Here is a 12,699-nt window from a genome sequence, read left to right on the forward strand (position 1 = left end):
ACCACAGGTAGGGTCCGGTTCAAATCCCAAACAAGCTTCTGGCCAGCACTAGCATCACCAAGAAGGTTGTGAGTGGGGACACCACCATCACCATTGGGCTGCAGAGGCTGGAAGAGACCCCAAACCCAACCATCCAATTGAGCCCAACAAACACCTACAGGAGTAGGAGATGGAGAATGAGAAATAATGTGAGTGCTTTTTTAAAAAATCATCTTTGCCTTAAGTTGCTACGTTTTGGGGAGAACAGACACTCAACAAAAGTAAAGGAACAGGAGTAATTAAATTAAAGGGTTGTTGAATAAGGGTTGTTGAAACAGAGATAGCAGCTGGGTGACTGTCAGTCTCCCAAAAACCTTCCTTCTCCATTCTACTTACTAAAGTACAAACGATCCTCTGCTAAGCAGAGCTACATCACTCCCTTACATCAGTCTGAGTCCGTTGAGAGACAGATATCACTAGGCATCATCAGCATCATACGTCAGAGGAAGAAGAGGAGGTATCATTTAGAGGGTCTTTAAAATGTCCACTTGCAAAACATGATCCTGTGGTGATTCATTTCAACTGTCAGCTTGATGAGATGAGATCTAGGAGCCCCTGGAAGATAGACCTGCCTGTGGGGAATTGTCTTCATTAGGCTAAGTTCAGAAGACCTGCCCACTGTCGGCGGCACCCCTCCCAGACTGGGATCCTGGACACATAGTATAGAAAAAAAAAGAGTCAAGCACTAACATTCATCTCTCTTTGCCTCTTAACTGTGAATACAATGTGACCAACTGCCTTGAGCTCCTGCGGCTGTCATTTCCACTGTATGATGGAAAGCTGGGAGGAAATCAGCCTTCCCTCCTAAGCTGATCATCAGAGAGTGTCATCACAGCAACAGAAAAAGAACTAAGACAGTCCCCAAGGCCACTCACACTGCAGCCTGAGCCCATGTAGCTTGTTCATTAACGTAGTATTTTCTCCCAGGCTCACTCTTTGTGGATGTAAAACTGTTTGCCCAAAGACCCAATATTTGAGCATGAACAAGGTTGTTTAATAATTGATCATTAAATAGCTTCACTGTAGACTATAAGCCAAAGTGAAACCCAAGATCATCATAGGAATAAATATGACTGGGTCAATAGCATCACTATAGTAAAACCCTGATGTCAAACAGGCTAATGTTTGTGTGACAAGAATTTTAGTCACCTCAAAACTCGCTGAAGAGAGTCAGAATGGGAGCAGAGCATGGTGGCACACATCAGAAACACCGGTTCTCAGACTATGGAAGCAGGTGTGTGAGTGAGGAGACAAGAGGATCTAGAGTTCAAGACCAGCCTAAGCTGCACCAGCTCCTGCATCCATAAACCGGTCAGAATGTTATAGACAAGACCTGAGGGTAAGCAAGAAGTAGTTTGACTGTGTGGGAAGAAAGCTCTTTGTTGGACAACAATGTCTTCCTCTAACAGAGTTCTGGTAGAGTGTAGACTCTGGACCTTGGGAAGGCTAGCATCCTTCCTACTCTCAGGAGAACAGTAAACAGCCACAGCCCTTTACATAGGAGTTTTCACAGCTACGTTAAGGCTCAGCACAGACTGAATTCGGTAGTGACACTGTGGAGAGGAGTAATCAAGACTGTCTGAAAGAGCTCAGAGTATTCCACCTCCTCATATTTACAATACAGTCTCAGAAGACCGCACTTGTTCTTTCTCATATGCGGATCTAGCCAGTAATATATGTATATATGAACAGATGCACACATGGGCCCATTTCATGCATCTGTGAACCAAACCACCAAATTAACTTTTATTTTATTTAAATAGTCCTGACCATACAGCTATCAGTATAGGTGTTAATGAAGATGCATGTGCCTGTTTAACTTGGACTAGTAATCATCCTGAAAGTCTTTTCAACAACAGTTTCTATGTGAAAACTCAAATATCAAAGAATACTAGGTAATGGTGGTACTTTGAAAGAAAATGGCCCCCATAGGCTCGTAGGGAGTGGCATTATCCAAAAAGATTAGGATTTGTAGACTTGTTGAAGTAGGTGTGGCTTTTTGGAGGAAGTGTGTCACTTTGAGGTTTCAGAAGCTCAAGCCAGGCCCAGTGGCTCACTCTCTCTTCCTGCTGCCTACAGATCCAGATGTAGAACTCTTGGCTCCTTCTCCAGCACCATGTCTGCCTGCATGCTACCATGCTTCTCACCAAGCTTCTTTCAGTGATGAAAATGGACTAAACCTTTGAAACTGTAAGCTAACCTCAGCTAAATGTTTTCCTTTATAAGAGTTGTCATGGTCATGTTGTCTCTTCACAGCAATAAAACCCTAAGACAGTAATGCATACTGACATATTCTGTCCGAGGGCTCCAAATTTCATAGAGCCTCCCGTACTCAGGTAATAGTCTCCAATCAAAGTGGTTCATGATACATTTTTTTATGAACTTAATTTTGAAGAAATTTGTATAAACACAACCAAAAGATGAGGGGAAAGGTAGTGAATGAGGCAAAGACGTTCTGGATGGAGCTACAAGATAATGGTAAAGTAGACGTCATGTCTGAAAAATAGCAGAGTGTGCTACAGTCACTGAAGCAGAAGATAAAAGATGGGTCTGCCACAGACAGAGAGCACATCCAAGCCATGGTTCTAGTGAACAAGGCAAGTGTAACAGTTCATCAGCGGCTAAGGATCCCCAGGGAAGAGATGCACTACCTCTGAAAAATAAAGGTGCAGATTTAAGGGGTTTGTCCTCTTTGATTATCTTACCACAGCCATGTCTGCTCCAGTGCTTTTCTAACACAAATGCCACTTACATTAAAGAGAGAAAACCCTCTGCAGCCACCAACCAGATGTCCCTTCCTAAGATGGCATGCCAAGACAAGCAGTCATTCCTCTGCTCTCCATGTAGACAGAGCTGCAAACATGGAGGAAGTAGTTACCACCTCAAGACAATGTAGCTGTTTCTTCACAGGCAACTTTTCTTTGATACTTACTTTCAGTTGACACGGAATTATCCAAAGCAAGACTAAGTTGTTTCCGGTGTGGATGTTGGTGATGAAGTGGATGGAATCAGGGCCAATGTCTTTCTGTAAAGAAATTGATAGTAGGAGACTTTCACAGTGTAAATACAGAAGGATCATGTAGCTACAGTTTTCCTGCCTGGCCCACAGTCAGGACAAATCTCTGTCACCTGCCAGTCCCACAGCCACTCAGACCCGACCAAGTAAACACAGAGACTTATACTGCTTACAAACTGTATGGCCATGGCAGGCTTCTTGCTAACTGTTATTATAGCTTAAATTAATCCATTTCTATAAATCTATACCTTGCCACGTGGCTCGTGGCTTACCGGCACCTTCACATGCTTCTTGTCATGGCAGCGGCTAGCAGTGTCTCCTCCCACCTTCCTGTTCTCTCAATTCTCCTCTCTGTTAGTCCCGCCTATACTTCCTGCCTGGCCACTGGCCAATCAGTGTTTTATTTATTGACCAATCAGAGCATTTGACATACAGACCATCCCACAGCAGGATCATAGGGCCCCAAGCATATTATCTAAACTTGTCCAGCATGCTTTCTGATTCATATAACCATTCTTAGGGCTCTATAGACAATAAAGAAAAAAGTGCATGTCTTCAACAGAAAGCAAAGAATTCCAAAGCATTGCCCTTGTCAATAAATGGAGTATACACTTGATATGAAAGACTGCAGAGACTTGTACTTACTGGCACTTATGAATGCAACCTGCTGTGCAAGTATAACCGACAGATGCTTCAACCAGTTGTCCAATATGGCCCTTGGGTAAGGCTGCAGGTGTTTAAAAGTGAGAAGGTCCGGGGAGAAGCTGCTGGAATAACATTGATGGGGGACAAGGTGTGCACTTATTCAGGAAGAGTACTAAGCAGAACTATGACCCCCCTCACCCAGAAACATAATAATATTGGTGAAAATGGAAAAGAACAAAACATGATGAAAAACCATTTTCAAAACTGAGGAAAATAGAACTTGGATGTTCTGATTGTGAGAAACATCCTCAACGTCCCAAACCAGAGAAATATCTACCTAAGTTTAACAATAATCTAAAGGAGTCAGTCATGGAAGTGAACTATTGAAATATTTCAAGAACTCAGCATCACTCAGTTATTAGAAGTCCTACATCCAAGACAGCTATTTTCTATTACAAGGAGAAGAACATGGGATTTATTTCCTCAGAGTCTGTCATACAAGGAGACAAGGATGGATTTGAACCAGCTCAAGGACACCTGAACTCTAAATCCACGAGAGATCACACAGACCCAAGTTCAAACCAAGGTGGAGATTCTGAAAACAAACAGCTGGTTGAATAAGATGTGATAGATACAACCAAAAGTAGTGAAGACACTTCAGCAGAGATGTCACCAAGCGGTCACACTGGACCAGGAGGATACAAAAAAGGTGCTTGGCATTCCCACTGAAATGTCCCAAGAGGCAACACTTCCAGCAGGGGCTTGTTGACGAAGAGTTGCCAGGCGACACCACATTCTCCAACAATGCTCAGCAAAGGGAACATGTTTCTGCTGGATGCTTCAAAAGAAAGAAATGTAGGACATTTCCTTAATCATAGTTGTTGCCTCAATCTCCTGGTACAGAACGTTTTTGTTTTTGTTTTTGTTTTGTAGAAACACAGGAATTTTCCATCCGTGGCCATCTTCACCAACAAGTGTGTGCAAGCAAGAACAGAACTAATGTGAGATTGTGTTTATGACTCTGGGACACGCCTGACAGGGAAATCCTCTGCAAATGTGGTTAAAAAGTGAAGGGGAAAAAATAATATAAGCCAGTGTCCGGTGCCTGCCTATTTATGAAATAAGCTGATCTGGCTGACATCACAGCCTTCAGTAGCCAGCGAGACTATGGCTAGTCCCTTGGTTTCCCTTACCCATGGGATTCATATTTTATTTCTGATCTTATGTAACTTAAGCCAGTAACAAACTAAGGATATTTCCACATGCATCGCATGTTGCTTGCTTTTACTGTCATTTAACTTTACACAAATAGAATGGGAATGCATATTTTATATAAATACTGCTGTGCAATTTATAGCATACTTGTATCTTACATAGTAAAGACAAAATTACAATGCATTTGTATGTTCTTTTAAAAATCTTATGACATGTACGTCTAAGTGAAGTGGCTGTGTGTTTTAAACAATTTATATCCTAGCCAGAGCACTTAGCAAGACAGAGAAACAAGGGCATCCAAGTCAGAAAGAAAAAACATAATTTTTTTTTTACAGATGGTATGGTTTTTTTATGTTTAAAAAAATTTTTTAAAATGCACACATACACAAACTGTTAGGACCATCAAAACAATTCCATTAACTTTCAGGGTGCAAATGACTTAGAAGTTCTTCTGTCTGGAGCTGCATTAACTCTAGAAATATATTTGGAGAGAATTTCTGTCTTTGTGACACTGTACCCACCGATCCATCTGTTTGTGCTTTCTTTAAAATCTCTTTATGGGCCAGGCGGTGGTGGCACATGACTTTAATCCCAGCACGCAGGAGGCAGAGCCAGGTGAATCTCTGTGAGTTCAAGGCCAGCCTGGTCTACAGAGTAAGATCCAGGACAGGCATCAAAACTACACAGAGAAACCCTGTCTCAAAAAAACAAAAATAAATAGGTAAATAAATAAATAAAATATCTTTATGTGTATAGGTTTTATATGTATGGGTTTCAAAAGTATCTTTTATATTTATTATAACGTAATTTACATGGGATTTTATTATGTTATCATTTTGTCATTGAATTTCATATTTAAATTTATATATAACCATCTTACTAAACATGTTTCTTTCCAATAATTTATACAATTTAATGTTATTGTCTTAGACACACACACACACACACACACACACCACATCCTACTGAATTCATTTAGTGTTGTTCCTATGTGTGTGTCTCTAGGGATGACCATTTGGAATCAAATAACTTATCAGGGAGCTCATTGCTGAAGCAGACTGGTTCTCCTGCTCAGCGGTCATTACCTACCTGTAGGTCTCCATCTAGGGGTAGCGTCTTGTGAGACTGCCCCCATCCACACGGACATGCCAACTTATATTGTCTTGTTTAGGCAGCTGTATCGATGAGATTTTATGGGTGCAGCTGCCCTGTCGTGTACAGGAGAAATGATCTCACAGCCGGCCGGCACCCTGGACCTCCAGCTCTTGCCGTCTTTCTGCCCCCTCTTCTCCGATGGGTTGCCCTGTAGATTTATCAACTGGAGATGCACACCCACAGTCAGTTGTTCGCTGCATTCTGACCAGTTGTGGTTTCCTGCGATGGTCTCTGTTTCTTTAATGAAAAGTGAGGGCTGTACTTATCTGTGGATACACAGATAAGCATTTGGGACACAGTTATAGATTATAGTGGTTTGGGAAAGTGGCGATAATAAAATGGGTCATCTTATCTTATTGCTAATTTTAGGAAGATGCTTCAAACATTTTGTAACTAGAAATGTCTTCTTAGTATGCTGGCAGACACTTAGCCAGCTTTTATATCACTCTAACAAAACACCCAAGATAACTACATTTTTTGTCCCAGTCTATGGAGGCTTTTTGTGTATGTGTTTTATATTTTTAGAGAAGGAGCCCCAGGATTTCCCCTCCTGTGTGTTGTGTCTTGCTTCTTTCTGGTCCATGATGCCAGCTGAGGTTGTCAGTATAAAGAAGTCAAACTGGAGGGATGGAAGCAGGCTCTTCTGCCATCTTCTTAGATCTTTGAGCCACACATCAATCTAGGGCTGATCCCTCCACACTTGTTCAGCCTTCCTGTGAGGTTCACAGTGATCTTCCCAGCCCTGTGGTCATCAATGATTCCAAATTTGCTGATGTAACCGTGCTTCATCATCACAGTTAGGAGCCGAATGATGACTTTGGGGCATGGCCTGATGAGGACCTGGCATTTGCCTCTCTTCTCAGAATTGTTAATGTTCTCAAGAGTATCTTTCAAGACATTCATGTGCACCATGGTGATGTGTACCATGGTGGTGGTGTGCAAAGATGTGTACCATGGCAGTGGTGTGCAAAGATGTGCACCATGGTGGTAGTGTGCAAAGATGTGTACCATGGTGGTGGTGTGCAAAGATGTGCACCATGGTGGTGGTGTGCAAAGATGTGTACCATGGTGGCAGTGTGCAAAGATGTGTACCATGGTGGCAGTGTGCAAAGATGTGTACCATGGTGGCGGTGTGCAAAGATGTGCACCATGGTGGCAGTGTGCAAAGATGTGTACCATGGTGGCAGTGTGCAAAGATGTGTACCATGGTGGTGTGCAAAGATGTGTACCATGGTGGTGTGTAAAGATGTGCACCATGGTGGTGGTGTGCAAAGATGTGCACCGTGGTGGTGTTCAAGGAAATCTTATATTCTGTCATCTTATAATAAACCAGTCCAGTTTATTAGACAGTATTTGCTCACTGCTTGGCTTGTTATGGGAACACAGCAGGTCTGATGGAATTGGTGGGATATGGTTCCTGGCTTGCCACCCCTCAGTTCCAGTTAGAGAACAGTTAGTTGAGACCTGTGTGGGAACAATGATGCTGAGTCCTGCACATGCAGGCTGCAACATATTAGGATGAATTAGGGCTCATTCTGCTAATGAAACCCACCTCATACCCTCGCACGAAAGGAAAGTAACACCAAGATGTTAATGACCTGATGTCCTTGCAGATTCCAGAACTCTGGGTGCTGATAATGGCATTTTGTAACATTTTTACACTGGAGGAAAAGTTGAAGGGACAGGCAACAAATTACTATGCTAATTGCTTTGTGCTGAAAAGACTTGTTAGAGGGTACCAAAGGTCAGACAGGAGGAATAGATGGTAATGATTTGTTGTAAGACGTGACAGCAATGGTTAATAGCAAGCCGCTGTGCGTTTCAAAACCACCGGAGATTTTGAAGGAAGGAACAGTAAACACTGGGGTTACAGATGGGTTAATTATCATCATTACAGCATTCCATGGTGTATAGAGGTGTCCTAACACACATGGTACTCTACGAATATATACAATTTAATGTGTCAATTAAAAGTAAAATAAGATCTATTTTGACTTGCTTGTAAGGTTTTATCTTAGCCTCTTTGCAATGTGCTGGCATTTCTCATACGATAAGGAAAAAATAAACACATAATAATATAATGACAGTCTTATTTTATTTAAAGGACTTTTTTTTTTGCCAGAAAAATTTTGTGCATTTTAACTACAGAATAGGAAGCAAGGATTTTGTATAGAGCTTAAGAACCAAACCTAAGCCTAGCGGTATGGCTGTAATCCTAGCTGCTCTGGAGACTGAGGAATGAGGATTCAAGTTCAAGGCTTACCTGGGCTGCAAGTGAGGCCAAGGATAGCCTGGGCAATTTAATGAGCTTCAAAATGTAGAGTGAAAAGAGAGCCTGATATACAGCTTAGTGGGAGAGGGCTCGCTTAGCGGGTGTGAGGTGCAGGTTCCAGCTCTGGTCTCTCCCCCTATCAAAATAATAACAATAAAATAAATAAGGGCCCAAGCAGGAACTAGGCCCTCTGAATGTGGGTGACAGTTCTGTGGCTTGGTCTGTTTGTGCGGCCCCTGGCAGTGGAACCAGGATTTATCCCTGGTGCATGAACTGGCTTTTTGGAGCCCATTCCCTGTGAAGGGACACCTTGCTCAGCCTCCGTACGGGGGGAGGGCCTTCATGCTGCTTCAACTTGATATGCCAGGCTTTGTTGACTCCCATGGGAGGCCTTACCCTCTCTGAGGAGTGGATGGGGGGGGGTCGAATGGAAGTGAGAGGGGAGAGGGAGGAGGGGAAGGAGGAGGAGGAACTGTGGTTGGTATGCAAAATGAAAAAAAATAAAATAATAAATAAATAAGTAAATAAGGCCAAAGTGTAGATCAAGGAAAAAAATCAGTATGGCTTTTTCTCAGGGAAACTCTCTCCAAGACCCCATTCCTTTCTCAGTTTCCCCAGGAGCTGTTGGCTCCTGAGGGCTTTGTTTCTCTGTGTGGTGACTCAGACTTTAGCAATGACAACTTGACTTTTTAAGCCTAGTGCCCAACCCTTTAGGCAAGTCCCTAAATCTTGCCAGATATCCCTTGAACTAACAGGGGCAAAAGCTAATGACCTCAAACACATATTTAAGAATAAAATCACTAGCCAAGTACCCACTGCAAAAAATACTCAGCAGGCCGCCTGTGGTGATGATTGCATGTAGCCCACTCATGGGAGGCAGCTTTGCTTAGGTAGTGAGCTCTGCGCTAGCCTAGGCTGCATAAGACCCTGTCTCGAACAAAACACATTGAACAGACAGGGCTAGCAATATGTGGAATTGTACCCATAGCTGCTCAGGAGGCTGAGGCAAGAGAGAAGAGCTCAGGTCTAAGGTCTGCTTGGATGGAAAGAATCATGAGAGGGAGGGAGGGAGGGAGGGAGGAAGGAAGGAAAGCTTGGGATTGGGATATAGGTCAGTGATTCTATTCCTAGTGTACCCATGAGCATGCACACACACACATACACACACACACACACACACACACACACACACACACGCACACATTCACTATAAAAATCTTTACACTATCACTTGTTGAAGATGTCTGACAAACCTCAGCATGTCAGCAGAGTGGGGGCCTGGGTGTGGGGATATTTTGTGTGTGCTCTAACAAATAATGCTTGCCTGGAGATCAGAGTGTGCAGCTAGCCAGTAGTTAGCCATAGAGGTCAGGCAGTGGAGCACACACCTTTAATCCCAGCACTAGGGAGGTGGAGACAGGAAGTGATATGGCTGGGCAGAGAGAGGAATATAAGGTGGAAGGAGACAGGAGCTCGACCTTTATAGGCTGAGGAGTTGGTTGCAGGACATTTCCTTATAATTAATTTCCTTGGCTTATTGCCAAATAATGGAAAAATCTTTTTTCAGGCTGAGGAGTTGTTGTGGTAAGGAAGGGTGACTGTGGTTTGCTCCTTTGTCTCCCTGATCTTTCATCATTTACTCCAGTATCTGGATCTGGGTTTTTATTATTAAGACCAATTAGAATTTGAGCTACACCTGGACTCCTGATGGGAAAGGCTAAGTGGGATGCAGGATGTAGAGAGACCACGTCCCCAAGGGCCTGGGAGATAACAAGAGGCTTGCTTAGCCCTGCCCTGTGTCATTGGCATGCTGCCTGGAACAGGCCTGAGATGCAGGCAGAGACTAGCCAGGCTTTATCCTGGGGCTGGAGGCCTCCCTGTGGCACTGGTTAATGGGTCCCTGGTTAACAGGTTCCCACTGAAGCCATTTCCTATAATATGCTCATTACTTATTTTTTTCAGTAGAGCATTATGCAACCCCTCTGTTCCATGGCTCTAAGCCACCCTCCCTGTGTGGCTAGCTCCTCCTGGGCTAGAGGAAGCTAGCTGAGCACCAGCCTTCACCCTTCACTGCTTCTGATGACATGCGACCAGTCCCCTCACATTCCTGCCGCCCTGACATCCCCACCAGAAAACTGCAAACCAAAGTAAACCCTCCCTCCCGTCAGCCGCTTTTGTCAGGGTACTTCCCCACAGACATGGAAAAGTGACATTGTCCCCACTTGTCACCTTTGTCTACTTTCACATCCCTACTTCCCATCGAGGCCACTCTTACACACTCACTAAGTACACAGGCTTTCTGAAGGCCATTATTCCTGGGTGTCTAGTGCTGAGCCGGGGCAGGTCCCCATCACCCCATCAATGAAATGGCGTCCAACGTGGTGGCAAGAGTTTCCACCTAAAACCTGAGAAAAAAAGATTCTAAAACGGAGCTAAAAACAGTTCCTAGTTGTCTCTTTCAAGTTAGCGGCAGCCTGCCGGTTTGATCTACTATGGCAGGTTCCTGGCATGTGCGCTCGACCTGCAGTATGGCGGGAATGAGGCCTCTGCAGGTGGCACATTAAGCTGTGTGGTGGATTTAGCCTTTGCTAGTAAAAAAAAAAAAAAAAAAAAAAAAAAAGAGGTTTCTGGGCTACACGCTGCTTTGATAGAAGCATAGACCCACTATTTCTGAGAGTTGATGGCTCCCAGAGCTGGTGGAAAACGTATCACCGCCATGTTGGGAAGCTGAAGTGGGCGGAGCCAGCAGCGCTAGCGCCATTTCAGGCTTAGAAGGCTGCAGTTTAAAGCAATAGGCTCAAGCTAATATAAAAACATAAGCCACGTAAAGATGGCTACCACACAGAGAATCTGGATTATGTTCTCTTTGATATTCGTAACTAAAGAAAAACATTTGATTGTAAAAGCTGTTGAGTTATGCCAAAATGTATATTTTAAAGGTACCTTGACTTCAAAATTTGGATATAAAGATATGTTGCTTTGGAAAGGAGATTCTGCTTTTGTTTCCACAGAAAGCCAGAGGCTATGGATTTGTTCCAGATTAAGATACATCAGGTTTGACCAGCCAAGACCCCCTGAAAGGTCTCCGATGACACCATGGCCCAGATGATCCAACATCCAGAACCGTTTCAAGGCAACTGGCTCAGACGATACACCCTCATGGACTACTCCATAATCCTAAAATATTCTTTGTGTCCCCATAAGATACAGCGCCCCCCTCCAGCAGGAAGTAGTAAAAGAAGCTACGCCCAAATTCCCAAATATACCAAGCTGACTTTGGAGAAGTGTAAAGGTTAAAACCTTCCTTTTTAAGAAAAGAAAAGGGCAAGTGCTGTGGGATGGTCTGTATGTCAAATGTGTTGCTGATTGGTCAATAAATAAATCACTGATTGGCCCGTGGCCAGCCAGGAAGTATAGGCGGGACAAGGAGGAGAATAAAGCTGGGAAGTGGAAGGCTGAGTCAGAGAGACACTGCCAGCCGCCATCAGGACAAGGAAGATGTAAAGTACCGGTAAGCCACAAGCCATGTGGCAAGGTATAGATTAATGGAAATGGATTAATTTAAGCTGTAAGAACAGTTAGCAAGAAGCCTGCCACGGCCATACAGTTTGTAACCAATATAAGTCTCTGTGTTTACTTAGTGGGGTCTGAGTGGCTGTGGGACTGGCGGGTGGCAGAGATTTATCCTGACTGTGGGCCAGGCAGGAAAACTCTAGCTACAATGGAACTTAAGAATGACTTCCTATGGGTAAAAACCAACATTCATTGGCCTCTCCTGGAGCTGGGCAGCAACTCCATAAACTAAACTCTCACAGTAAAATGTTTCCATACTCCCGGATCTCACTGCAGACTGTGAAAGCACACAGGTTCCCCACCCCACCCCCCACTCATCCCACTGCTCTCAGACCCCCTTCTTGAGCATGACCAGCATTGCAGAAAGTATCTCCAGAGTGAGCTCTTCTTTAATTTAAAACATGCTGTTTACTTCTGGGATGTTTCCAAGTGCTCAAAAGAAATGATTTCAGAACAATTAAGCTCATCACTCTAGGAAATTATGGTGCCTGTTTTTTTGTTCGTGTTTCTGAGAGGGACTCTCCACTCAGAGAGACCACCAACCACCCCACAGGCCACCAGTACTCCCTCCAAGGGAACACCTGAAGAGCCCCTTCTTTTATGGCAGGTTCTGATCAGGACAGGACAGGAGAAAACCCTGAGCCAGGCTGTCCCCAGCCCAGGACCCCAGGCAAGAGGGCATGGCGGAAGTAGACATCTGGAGGAAGAAGAGTTGTGCGGAGCCATTCAGAACAGGGTCTCATTTTGAAGTCTAGTGTGTGTCACACGTGGATTGTCCATTTCA

The 12,699-nt window shown here is 43.9% G+C and overlaps 2 pseudogenes; one reads left to right on the forward strand and one right to left on the reverse strand.

Annotated features, from left to right (window-relative positions):
• Window positions 1-2,486: 2,486 nt before the first annotated feature.
• LOC128113206 (histone-lysine N-methyltransferase SETDB2-like) lies at window positions 2,487-4,978 on the forward strand (annotated as a pseudogene).
• A 1,613-nt stretch (window positions 4,979-6,591) lies between these two features.
• Window positions 6,592-7,110, reverse strand: LOC128113207 (40S ribosomal protein S15a-like; annotated as a pseudogene).
• Between the last annotated feature and the right edge of the window lie 5,589 nt (window positions 7,111-12,699).

The sequence above is a fragment of the Peromyscus californicus genome, unplaced genomic scaffold, assembly GCF_007827085.1.
Source record: "Peromyscus californicus insignis strain IS unplaced genomic scaffold, ASM782708v3 Scaffold_18__1_contigs__length_77618521, whole genome shotgun sequence".
Lineage (NCBI taxonomy): Eukaryota > Metazoa > Chordata > Mammalia > Rodentia > Cricetidae > Peromyscus > Peromyscus californicus.